The sequence below is a fragment of the Bombyx mandarina genome, chromosome 23 (genome assembly GCF_030267445.1).
Source record: "Bombyx mandarina strain Sakado chromosome 23, ASM3026744v2".
NCBI lineage: Eukaryota > Metazoa > Arthropoda > Insecta > Lepidoptera > Bombycidae > Bombyx > Bombyx mandarina.
In genome coordinates, this window is record NC_143229.1 from 15,650,898 (window position 1) to 15,664,428 (window position 13,531).

A 13,531-nucleotide genomic window follows, 5' to 3' on the forward strand; every position below is an offset into this window, starting at 1 on the left:
ATTTCAATATGAATGTCACTTTGAATGATAAACTAAAAGTCTACCAGAATTTCAAAAAAGAAAAAATCTCTTGGATGTAAACAGCGCAGGATCGATCTTTGTGGCGAGGTTTTGGGGTATCCTATGCCGAGCAGTGGACATCTGTGGCTGATAGGAAAATTAATAATACTTTAACAAAACAAAAAAAAATACGCTTTTATAGAAAATCCAACTAAAAAATAAAAAAAATAATTTTAATAAATTTGTATTAAATATGTATAGTGTAAGAAAAAATGATTTTATTGTAAAAAAGCGTGGGTTGTATGGTATCAGTAGTGAAAAATTGTCATGGGTCCTTAATAAGTATGCCAAATTTCGATTTAATCCGACGGCTTAAAAGGGGTCAAAATCATGTTAAAAGATAAATAAATAAATAAATATTTACTAACAATCACGCCACGTTAACTGGTCCCGTGATAAGTTCGTAAAGAACTTGTGTTACAGGTACCAGATAATGGATATAAATGTAAGATTTTTATTATACACATACATATATTTAATATACATCCATAACCCTGGAAAAGACATTGATATTTATCATACAAATATCTTCCCTTGGCGGGATTCGAACCCGCGACCCCCTTGTGTAGTGACCATGTCACTTACCACTACACCAGACGGCCGTTAAATACTATTTCCGTTACATACTAACATACATAAGTCTGAAGCTAATAAAAGCGTATTAAAAAGTACCAACACCTACACCCGTCATCCTCACTACTAGTCTGATACGGTTTTCAAGAATCGAAATCGATGCCACAGAAACCTGGTCAGTCCCCTCTTGAAGACTAAATCAAAGTGATGTCGCACGAAAATATATCAACAGGTACCGTCTTGAGGGGGTGCAGGCGAGACAGGAGGCGGGAGGGGGGTCTAGACAGCTGATCGACGGGCGTTGCTAGGCAACGGATACCTCTCTCCACCCATGCCACCCTGGTACTTGGACTTATGAAATCCATGTAGTTATTTCTTCAATTATACCAAATTTATTAAGGTATGTTGCACTTAATTAAATGCTTGAACATAAGATCGTAAACATATAATTGTTATTTGTCTAGATCACTGTTTCTTAGCCTGTGATGTGGGGGGTCCGTTGAGGATGCGCGATAATAGCATTGGCAGTGACGAAAATTTCGAAAAGTTAATTTTTTTATATTCAATTCATATTATAACAAAAATTTTTTATTGCCTTTGTTAGCTGACGAGCATACGGCCCACCTAATGGTAAACGGTTACCGTCGCCCATGGACTTCAGCAATGCCAGGAGCACAGCCAAGCCGCTGCCTACCGCTTAATACTCTCCACAAGCCTCGTTTGAAGAAGGACATGTCATAGCGCATACGATGTGTTATACGTATGAGCTCCGATAAACACTTAACACCGGGTAGGTCGAGAGCTAGTTCACATATCTAAGAAATAAATGCAGAAAAAACTGTCTTATTTTTTTTCCTTTACATATTCGCTGGTAGCCTAACAGGCTATTGCAGCTACGCGCGGGTAGGTGAGCTCACGGGCTCAACCTGAGAGAATTTGCGAACACTAGTCCTAGCAAGAGCAATTTTTCGCTGAATCTACCACCGGATCTAAATCGCGACCCACTCAGAAGATCCGTCGAGACACACTGGTGGTAGGACCTCTTGTATTACTGGTGGTAGGACGACTTGTTAGTTCGCGCGGGTAGGTACCACCACCCTGCCTATTTCTGCCGTGAAGCAGTAATGCGTTTCAGTTTGACGGGTGGGGCAGCCGTTGTAACTATACTTAGAACTTTTATCTCAAGGTGGGTGGCGCATTTACGTTGTAGATGTCTATGGGCTCCAGTAACTACTTAACACCAGGTGGGCTGTGAGTTCGTCCACCCATCTAAGCAATAATAATAATAAAAAAAACTCAGTGGGCTGTATGTATGAATCTGCATTATTGTCGAACAAGTCCACAGTCAGTACTCCTTATAGAGAGTCCGAGATCGAACTGGAACTAGACGAGCGCTAGACAGTTTTTTTCGGCACGCAGTCACAACCGGTTCGACTTGACGCTTGGCTTAAGACATAAGCGGGAGCGGACAGGAACTGTATCCTTAGCAGACCCGCCGCTAGCTGTTTTGTCGCCCGAGTGCAATACTGATTATGCCTTACAACTCACTCTGAATTGAGCCAAAAAAATGATAGTTAATGTTTTCACATTAAGATGGGGAAAAAGAAAAACAGCTTAACGAAGATAAAATGTTGTGTATAAATGTGTATGTGTATAAGAATTTTTATATGGATGATATTTGTGTCTAAATTGTATATTATTATTATGAAATAATAATGTGTACGTTGTTGTATGTTATATAAGACTGCGATGTATATGGATGGGTTAAAGGAATCTATCCTGCTGTGGTGCCAAGTCTGGATGTGAACTTACCGTTTTTGCGTTACCTCGCAGCTCGAAGAGACGTTATTGAAAAGCAGTTTTTAATTGAACGAAGATATTGTGATGTTTCCTTTGTCGGGAACTGAAAATAATAAAAAATCGAATTTAATCATTTTATTGTAAAACTAGCTTTTGTCCGCGACTTTGTGCGCGTGGAATAGTTTACAAATAATGCTTTATTTTAGAACAAATTTGGTTAGCATAAAAAACATTATGGTGAGCCAACCTTAACATATAAATATATGCTGTCGCGGACTTTTTTTTGATCTTTTAAAGGGTAGCAGTTCTGTCATACATTATTTTAGCGAAACTTTAACCTCTTCTGCAGCGCACCAGCGGAAGCTCTCAAAAGGGAAAAAAAACGGATTTTGAAACATTATTTATTAGTGCTCCGCTTGTATTGGTATTAGCGTAATGTTATATAGCCTTATAGCCTTCCTCAATAAATGGGCTATCTAACACTGAAATAATTTTTCAAATCGGACCAGTAGTCCCTGAGATTAGCGCGTTCAAACAAACAAACTCTTCAGCTTTATAATATTATTGGTATAGATTTTTATTTTTATCCGTTCCTCAGAGGATTCTATTTTAACCCTTTGACTGCCGTGTAGGTCACCGATGCCCTATGCGGCGCACTGAATTAATTATGTCGATTTCTGTTACTAAGCTTGCCGAGATTGCCTAACTTTGCCTTCCTTTGTTTGTTAATGTATGTTTTAGTCTTTTGGGTCTCTTAGAAGTAGATTCATTCTCAGTGTTGTTCGGATTCGTCTTTCCCAGAGTCGGCTAGATATTCCGGTGCTTTAAGTCGATATAATTACTTCAGTGCGCCGCGTAGGGCACCGGTGACCCACATTCCAGTCAAAAGGGTTAATGGCTAATGCTTTTTTATTCCGAATACTTTACATGGTTCAAGAGATCGCGACCCACAGACAGACCCATCTTGTAACTTGCACCACAAAACTTTTCGTCCGTTCTCATTTTGAACAAGCTTTCGAAAGCACGGAGGTTTTAAGGCGATTTTGAGTTATCGTCGCGATCAGCATTTGCACGAAACGCTTCATACCCGATCCTGTGGACCGAATGGTGTACAGTCGACGTCGCCCTAAACACGTCATTTCGGATCCTCCCGATCCATTAACGGTGCTTTTAGGTACCTCAAGCATCGGTCACCGTCCTCGCCGAACGCGTCGCTTGCGACGAAGGGCTCGGCGAGTAAATTAACCCAGACACGGCCCACTGAGTTTCTCGCCGGATCTTCTCAGTGGATCGCGTTACCGATCCGGTGGTAGATTCAGCAAAGCACTACTCTTGCTCGGGTTAGTGTTAGCAAGTTCTCTCAGGTTGAGCCCGTGAGCACATCTACCCGCGCGTAGCTGGAATACCATCTTAGGCTACCAGCGAAAAGATAGGACAAAAGTATTTTCTAAATTTGTTTTAAGACATAACAAAAATCCTCTACGGTCTACGGAGACGGGGTCTTTGAGTAGAGATCCGAAAATTTATAAAACACTAGCGACCCGCCCTCGCTTCGCTTCGGAAACATTAAAATACACACGAAACAAAAAAAAAAAATAAAAAAAAAAAAAAAAAAATAGCCTATGTTCATCAGGGACAATGTCGGCTTCTAATGGAAAAAGAATTTTTCAAATCGGTCCAGTAGTTTCGGAGCCTATTCGAAACAAACAAACAAACAAATCTTTCCTCTTTATAATATTATAAGTATAAGTATAAGTATAGAAGTATAGACGAACTACAGAATTTGTACCCTATGTTCTACGAGAAAATCTTTGAGGATTTTTCCGTAAGTCATTGCGCATTGCTCATTTCTGTAATCAATATCTCTTTAGTTTCCTTGAGCATTTAGCAAGGGACACAATTTCAGATAGGTCCAGCATTGCTGTTGTCCACGAGCATGAGTAGATAAAAAAGTACATATTCCAAAAATTTATGACACACTGCATGCTTTCAAAAGAGTGTTGGTTTTTTTAACAAGAAATACCAGAAAAAAAATGCGTTGTAATTACAAAAAAAATATATGAAAAAGTATCCCCTTCCCGTAACACGACCCCTTTAAAATTACCCTGTTTTATAACAACCCTAATTTTCGCGACAATTTAAAATAATAATAAAAAACGCACCGATATCCAATCAATAGAATATTATAGTTGCTTGAACAAAAAGCGTGTCGTGGAACTTAACCGATATGAAAAAAATAGCTTTTTATTGATACAAAAGTTAGGTTTTTTTATGGGTTACTTGGCTAAGAGTGCTGACGGTCCACCTGGCTTCTAATTTAAGGGCAGCCGTTAACCGTCATCATTCACGGTCTCATCGCAAGGCAGTTTTTAGTAATCACCGCTGTTGTACTGTTAAAACTGAGACCTTATAACTCTTGTCTTAAGGTGAGTGGCGGCATTTACGTTGTAGATGTCTACGGTCTCCGGTAACCACTTCAAACCAGGTGGGCCATGAGCTCGTCCACGGATCTAAGCAATAAAAAAAACACATTATGTCTTTCTAAATGAGCTTATTTGAGAGACCCCGTAAATTTCCACTGAAAGTCCGCATCTAGACGAGAAACTCACTCCAGTGGATCATTATGCCACCACATGTCGACAACTTTAACTCATCGAAAAATGACTAATTCGGGTCCCTCGTGATGCCTAGTAATGAGCGAGAGATTTGAAAACGGAATCCCATGTTAGAGTAGTCCGAATTACTGGTGTTAGGACCTCTTGTGAGTCCGCACGGGACTACCACCGTACCGTACCACCACCCTGCCTATTTCTGCCGTGAAGCAGTAATGGGTTTCGGTTTGAAGGGCGAGGCAACCGTTGTAACTATATTTGAGACCTTAGAACTTATATCTTAAGATGAGTGGCGCATTTACGTTGTAGATGTTTATGGGTTCCAATAACCACTTAACACAAGGTGGTCTGTGAGCTCGTCCACGCATCTAAACAATTTTTTTTTAAATATTTTAAAAATACCCGGTAACTTCAAGTGACTGATGCCATTGATTTGAAGTTTATTTAGTTATGAAAAATGGAGGTGAGCGTAATGCGCATTGTTAGAGACCTCTTAAATCCAAGGCGCAAGTCCACTGACGTTCTTCAATTGCTCCCTCAGCATCACAATCGGCAAGAGGGATATCGGTAATGGTAGTGCCTCCAGCCGAGGAGCGAACTCGGCCCCCGTGGTACAATAGTCTGCGTCAAAAACCACTAAGCCAACGTGGCAACAGCGGATATCCTTTACCGTACCCCTTGTAACATATTTTTAACAAAAAGTCTGTTTTTTGTAGTAAAAAAAAGCTCCCGATCTTTTTAAGCTCGAATGAATCAGCTGCTCCTACGGAACGTGAGCACAAAAGCTCGATTTTTGTTATATGCACTTTTTTTTTGGGATTCGCACGTCAAAGGGATGTATTCAATGGCATTTTTTGTACAAAAAAAATGTTTCGCGCACAGATATATTATTATGGATATGTACCGATTTTAAAATCTTACATTTTTATTGTAAAATATTTTCGACGTTATTTTTTAAACGCGACAAATTACTTTAACAACTGAAAGTTTTGGATAGAGCGCGCGCAGCTCTTTTGATGGTAAATGATGACCGGCTTGTGTTACCGTATGTCAAAATCGCAACTTGCTGTAGACATTCAAACATTTCGCAACCAATCAAATCATTTTTAGTGTCTGAAGTGAAACGCCTACACTAGAGCTGTGTACAGAAATTAAAGCTTTAATTTGAACTTTCACGATAATTTAAAGTCGCTCGTGTACCCAAGCTACTGATCGAGTTTAACTCATTCGTATAGACAATGTTACGAAGAGAACAAATCGGCACATCCATGTTTGATTCTCTTTAACAAAAAGTAACCCTATATTGAAAACTAACTATTTATTTCGGATACTAATATTATTATTACTTCGTAATTAATGGCGGTTGCTCTGCCCGGATCGGTACCGTGATCCTGGCTATTACTGTCGCGTAGCAATCGTCTAGTTTATGAGAGAATACAATTTTTTTTTAATGAAATCTTGGATTTTTTTGATACGAGAATCACACAGAACGACTAGCATTAAGTGACCACGGAAGCCTAAGGACATCACCACGTTTGCTGACGACCGAACTTATGTTTGTCATAGTCAAAATCAAAATTTTATATTTGAATAGAAATTAACACAGTTTTAGAAGCTTCTGGATTTTATAGCCGACACGGAACCGAATCTCGGTAAGATACTAAGTATTTGTCCTATTGTGAATAATAAAAATAATAAAAAGCCTTCGTTATCCAGCTGGGTTAGGGGCCTGATACAGAAGGCAGTTATCCTCGATACTGCGCTTATTGTGACGAATTTCCTCACTCTGGAGTCCTAACCACTGGGGACTTGTGTCGTAGACACCGCCATCAGCGGCAAACTATTTTTGTTTAGGGTTTTTTTTAAATTGTACAATAATATTAAAAAAAAATTGTTATATTAATAAGATTTTTAATAAATATAGAAGACAATAATAGATTTTTTATTTTTTGTTTTGGTGGGTGTAGGACGAGCTCACGTCACACGTGATGTTAAGTGGTTACCGAAACCTACCTACATTGAGATATTAGTTCTAAGGTCTCATTTTTTACAGTACAACGGTTGTCCCGCCCTTCAAACCGAAACGCATTACTGCTTCACGACAGAAATATAATTTAATCATTTATTACTTTTTTTTTTATTGCTTAGATCGGTGGTCGAGCTCACAGCCCACCTGGTGTTAAGTGGTTACTGGAGCCCATAGACATCCACAACGTAAATGCGCCACCCACCTTGAGATACAAGTTCTAAGATCTCAAGTATAGTTACAACGGCTGCCCCACCCTTCAAACCGAAACGCATTACTGCTTCACGGCAGAAATAGGCAGGGTGGTGGTACCCACCCGCGCGGACTCACAAGAGGTCCTACCACCATTAACACACATATGTACTTCAGACACAAAATAAACGTAATGTTATTGAATTGGTACAATTATAGTAAGTGCGACTTGACTAGGAGATGTATGGAAATGGTAGTGCAAGGTAGAGGGGGAAGAGGTCGACCGAAGAAGACATGGATGGAGTGTGTGAATGACGACGATATGAGAGAGAGAGGAGTGAGTGTTGAGATGACGGCTGATAGAAGAGAATGAAAGAGAAAAATTAGCTGTGCCGACCCCACCTAGTGGGACAAGGTGATGAAAAAAAAGGAGAAGATAGTAAAATCGACTTGAACCAGAGGTAGGACTGCCTAGATCTATCCTTGCTGATTTTGTTAGGACGAAACCTAAGCCCAATACGAAATAATTTTTTTATATCTATACCTATAAATAAAATTGGAGTGTCTGTTTGTAATATTGAAATAACCGCTTTTTACTATATGCATATAAATATGTATACGGTACGAACACCAAAATAACATTGTTTAAAATTTTTGTCTGTCTGTCTGTCTGTCTGTTTGTTCCGGCTAATCTCTGGAACGGCTGGACCGATTTTGACGGGACTTTCACTGATAGGTAGCTGATGATATAAGGAGTAACTTAGGTTACTTTTTTTAGACTAGCTTCGCTCCGCGGCTTCACCCGCGGTACGACAATAACCGCGGTTAAGATCGCGAGACTCAGCTAGTCTTAAATAAAATTGTGTTCAGGGTAGACAGCAGTTGGACTGTACTTCAGATATTAGCGATCAACGCCACTCACCATCAGATGGGCTTTAAGCTCGCTTCCATTCTGGGGTCACGTGTCGTATAAGATTTAAACACATTAATATTTATAAATAGGTTCTCTTACCTTTCGCTAAACTTGAAAACATAATTGTTTATTTTTGAACATTGTTTTTTTTTTGTTTATTTTATTTACAATACGTAAATATAAAATACGATAAAAAGATAAATAAGTATAAATTACCAAATATGTAGTTTGAACGAATCAAATTAACTATTAATTTATTTCCTTTTCTCCTGCTGATACCGGTAAGGATGTTAAAGTGAATTTATAATATTACTGTGTCGTCAACGGTCCTTGACGCGTGAGCGAATTGTCAAGTTAATAGGACGTATTGAAGTCGGAGGAAATGATGTTTAAATATTCAGTTACGTACAAACAAACGTAGCTAATAAGAGCGCGTTAAAAACCTCTCACCAGGGACTCCGTAAGCATTTTTCAAAATGATGGTACCCATTTTCATTGGTGGGACGTCTTCAGAGTTCGCACGGGTAGGTATTACTTTAGCTATATCTGCCCCGTGGCCTATGCTTTCTAGTTTTGAGTAGTGGGAAAGAGTTGGAAAATCGAATCGAGACAGAGATTTCTCATTCGTGTTGAGATGTGAAGAGGTTTTGTAACTTAAAGCTGGTTGGGCCAAGTGCTTTTTTTTAAATATATATTTAGAAATAATATCACATGTTGTCAACTTAGTAACTTACAGTACACTTTTCACGAACAAAATCACTTTTATTAAATAAACCAAGAAAACTATAATATTATTCTAGATGAATCGAATAGTTCTTTAAATAAAATTCTGAACGGTTATAACTTTTTTTTCTGAATTCAAAAAAACAATCTTTATAATCGTAATTCGCGCGACGAACGCCCGTGAGAGACACACAGTTCCCCTCAAAACTCGCGGCAGACTGAAAAGTTTGTCAGACAGAGCCGTGAACAGAAGTCGGATATCAAACAGTGTTGCAATGTTTAAAATTTTCGCAGACACAAATAAAAATTATTTTATTTAGGGATTCCGTAAAATTCATTTTCCGAGTTTTCATATCCACCACTCAGAATGTTTTATGGAACAAAATTATAAAGTATCGCAATTTTAGAATTGAAGTAGCATAAATAAAAATAAAAAATAAAACAGTTTTATACTTTGGACAGTTTATTTATAATTAAAAATTCACTTTTAGTCTAAAAAAAGAAAAATGTACTGTTTCCGTTTCTTCTAAAGCAAGCGCATACATTAAAATAATAAAATCGAAAAATTAACAAAAATTCAATTTTTCAACTACATTTTTGGTTTTTCATCAAAAAACAAATATTTGGGTTAAGCCACTTCAATTCTAAAGGTTAAGTTTATAACGCATCTTGTCTTGTTAATGAAATAACTTTTTCATTTTAAAATTAAGTTTGATTTTAATGCTTCTAGAAATTTGGAGTTGGTCCTTAACGAGATCGACACAGCTGCTATTAAGCGGCTAACCGAATCAATAGACTATTGACGCCACGGCTTTGTGTATCTCGGAATATAATACAAGATAAATAACAATAATAATTATTTATTTACTTCTCTCTTAAAGGTATAGTACAAATTCAATTTTTTTCTATTGCTTAGATGTGTGGACGAGCTCACGGCCCACCTGGTTAAATGGTTACTGGAGCCCATAGACATCTACTACGTAAATGCGCCATCCACCTTGAGATATAAGTTCTAAGGTCTCAGTATAGTTACAACGACTGCCCCACCCTTCAAACCGAAACGCATTACTGCTTCACGGCAGAAATAGGCAGGGTGGTGGTACCTACCCGTGCGGACTCACAAGAGGTCCTACCACAAGTAAAAACAAATAGAAATTAACCTTGTAATTTATTTCGTGAACCTTCGAAAGAGCTGAAGTCAGTACTAGGTTCAAATACCTGTGTTACTGATCACCAGCGTCCCCTCTTCTTAAGATAGATTAAATCATGGACAGATGTTGCGGACTAGTCTTGAGAGATCATTAGATCATCATCATCAAATACGCAGTATAAATACAAATGATCATGTACCCCCTGGCTGAGCCTCCCTCCTGGCTGAGTCTTTGCTCGCCCACGTGTCCTAGTAAAACTGGAAAGTCTTCCGGACCACCAGTAAACCCTTCACTCATAAAAAAAACAAAAAATAGATAGATAGATAGAGTATTCCGTTTTTGAAACTCTTGCAACCCCGAGCCGAGTTCATAACTGCATTCGCGCACCCCCTTCTCCCTGTCTGGACTACCCAGACAGTCTGAGAAGGCGAATGACCTCAGAGCTAGATTCAAGATATATAGTATCAGTATTTCTGCACACAGGGTTTAAAGAAATCGGTTCTTTTAAATAAATAAAAATTGCCCTTGTTGGCAGAGGAGCATACGGCGCACCTGATGGTTACCGTGGCCCATGGACATCAGCAATTATAGGGGCAGAGCTAGGCTGCTACTAACCGAAATCTCTAAGTAAAGATGGTGATAAAACACAGCCTCAAGAGAATCTACAAAATAATTCAATTTTTTTTATGCTCATGGCCCACCTGGTGTCAAATGTTTGCTGTAGTCCAAAGACATCAACAGTGTAAATGCCGCCACCCACCTCGAGACACGAGCAAGCCTCAATTCTATAGTACCCTTCTACTGGCTACAGGCTACCTCACCCTTGAAACTCAATGCATTATAGCTTTAAATAGGCAGGGCGGTGGTACATACCCCTTCAAAACGCTCTTCTGCCACTAATTACGCATATTAAAATATTTAATTTAAATAATATATAATAAAATTTATTAATATTTAATAATATAATTTAATAAAAAATATTTAATTAAAGTCTTTTTCAAGGTGGGTGGCGCATTTACGTTGTAGACGTCTATGGGCTCCAGTAACCACTTAACACCAGGTGGGCTGAGGTCGTCCACCAATATAAGTAATAAAAAAAATTATTATGTAATTCAATTTTTATTAAACGATGTTATTTATGCTTTCAACGTGGAAGTCACTTGTGAACATGTGGAGTACGTATTTCATTATGAAAAATTGGTACATGCTAGCGGGAACCGAACACCGTTGCATCGCTAGATACGAAAGCACCGGGCGTCTTATTCTTTAGTCCACGAAAACTAAAGTTCTTACCGTAGCTCATGAGAATACTCGACAAGTTTGCTTAATGCGAGTTTATAACAGAGTTTAGAACAGCGGCAAACGTAGGCAAACGTTCCAACTGCATACAAATATGAGTTCACTTTTACGATATCGAGAACGTTAAAAATTCGGACTAAGCACACAGCTCTTTAGACAACCAGCGAATAGGGAGAAAAAAAAAGAAAATACCCGATTCCAATTTTTTTAGTTCGTTAAAAATTCCAGCTAAACAAACCGACATACAAGAAAGCGAGTCTATATCGATAGCGGGGTAACAGCCAGACGACTTTGAATCAACCCTTGTTATATACAAGGTGAATGTTTCAAGTGGGCGTGGACGGTTTAATGCGAAAATGAGTATTCATATTTTTAATTTTTTGGTCATTTGATGACATAGAACAGGTAACACCCCGTCCGGACTGATTGAACCGGGAAATAACCGCGGCTAACATTTTGAGCACCTCCGTTGCTTAGATTGGTTAACGAGCTAACGGTATATCTAGCGTTAACTGGTCACCATAGGCCGTGAACGTTAATCCTGCCACTTATCTTCCCACATCAGTGTGCTTAGTGCGAGGTTTTACCGTTCTTTGTATGGAGTTGGAACAGCGCCCCTAGCGGCAAACGTAGGCAAACGTTCCAACTCCATACAAATTTTAGTTAACTTTTACGTTATCGAGAACGTTAAAAAACTCGCAATAAGTTCACAGTTCTGATCTCAGTTTTATAATGCAACGGCTGTCTCACCCTTCAAACTGGAACACATTACTGCTTCACGGCAGCAATAGGCGCCAAGATACCTCCCCACTCAAGCAATCACAAAACATACCTATTATTCATTCTTCATTTGCATCTTGGAGTTGCCAGTTTGATAATCCACTTTAGTCTTCGTTCTTCAGTGGACACGGAGAAGTAGCCATCGTAAACAGATCTTTGACCGATGCCTGAATCGCACTAACGACATCATCAATAAAAGCTTGCATACAAGCCCGCAGTTACTGAGCGATGTGGTGGAAGGTCTTTCCTTTCTTTCCTGTACACAGCAGATCGTTCTTGGCGAAGCTGACTGACAGACGACTTCTATACTCGCAAGAGTTGATATGTCTTGGTCTAGAGTTGCTCGGAATATAATAATATAGCTGTTTATCGCGAGCCTTAAAACTAATCAAGGACCACAACGCGAGCAGGAGCTTTTTTCAATCAAACTAGAGTGCCATAAACCACGCGCCTTTTATGAACCCAGCCCAACAGTAGGCAGCCTTGTCAATCAAGAGCCAATTTGCTGCTCATTTCTGCAATTGAAATTTTGCTGCTCTCTTACAAAGGAAGATATTAAGTGATATTCCGTGCCTGGACTAAGCATTTCGCGGAAGAGCAGTCGTAGCTGGAGAATCAAAGAGCCTCGGGTTGCCGATCAATACTCTAGTGCCTTCATCATCATTATCATCATCAACAGCCAACAGTCGTCCACTGCTAGACATCGCCTCTCCCAATCCACACCACTGAGACCGAGCTCTAGTGCCTTAGCGGGTGTATATTCTAGCACTAGGTCACATAGGTCGCAGATTTCTCCATCATCCAGTCTTCCCCAACTAATATTTATGAGCCGACAGAGACCATGGTCTTCAATTTCCACCTTTTGTATACATTGTCAGGCTACCTGAAACAGAAATAATATGTTAATTGGATAGAATCATCTGGTTTTGTTGAGAAAGCTAAACATCAAAGAACTGCCTTCAAAAGCCGGGGTTTAAAGGTTTCTTTCGCAGCGCAGAGAAAAGGAGGTATATTCCCTGAACATGGGGAAAAGGTTTTAATTGCGATGTACTTAAGGTGTAAGGAATTTCTTTTGATTTTCAAAAAATTATTAGTAGTTGCAAAATTTTAGGCCTGCGAGTTGGACCTTATAGCTTCCTTAGAGATAAGGAGAGTGATTATAGAAAGTATAGAGATAGGTACATTTGGTTTGAAATCAAGTACTGACATATGTATAGTCAATTATATATGCGTAAACATTTGATGAATACGAATTTATGTAAAATTCTTGAACCGTTTCCAAGTTTTCACGCCATTACTGCGATTCCATAATTGCGGTCTATACTGGTAGTATTCGAAGTTACTAGACTCCTCCTAAACAATATCCAAGTACCGTGATTGAACTGTAAAAATCTATGAGACA

General features: G+C 38.9%; 1 long non-coding RNA gene across 1 annotated transcript in view; it reads right to left on the minus strand.

Annotated features, from left to right (window-relative positions):
• Nucleotides 1–1,874: 1,874 nt before the first annotated feature.
• LOC149500221 (uncharacterized) overlaps nucleotides 1,875–13,531 on the minus strand; it is a 94,531-nt gene continuing 82,874 nt past the window's right edge. Inside the window, exons 4-5 of the long non-coding RNA XR_016325235.1 lie at nucleotides 12,182–13,012; nucleotides 1,875–2,536 (exon numbers count right to left, since the gene is read on the minus strand). This is a non-coding gene — a long non-coding RNA (uncharacterized LOC149500221). The remainder of the gene's footprint in view (nucleotides 2,537–12,181; nucleotides 13,013–13,531) is intronic.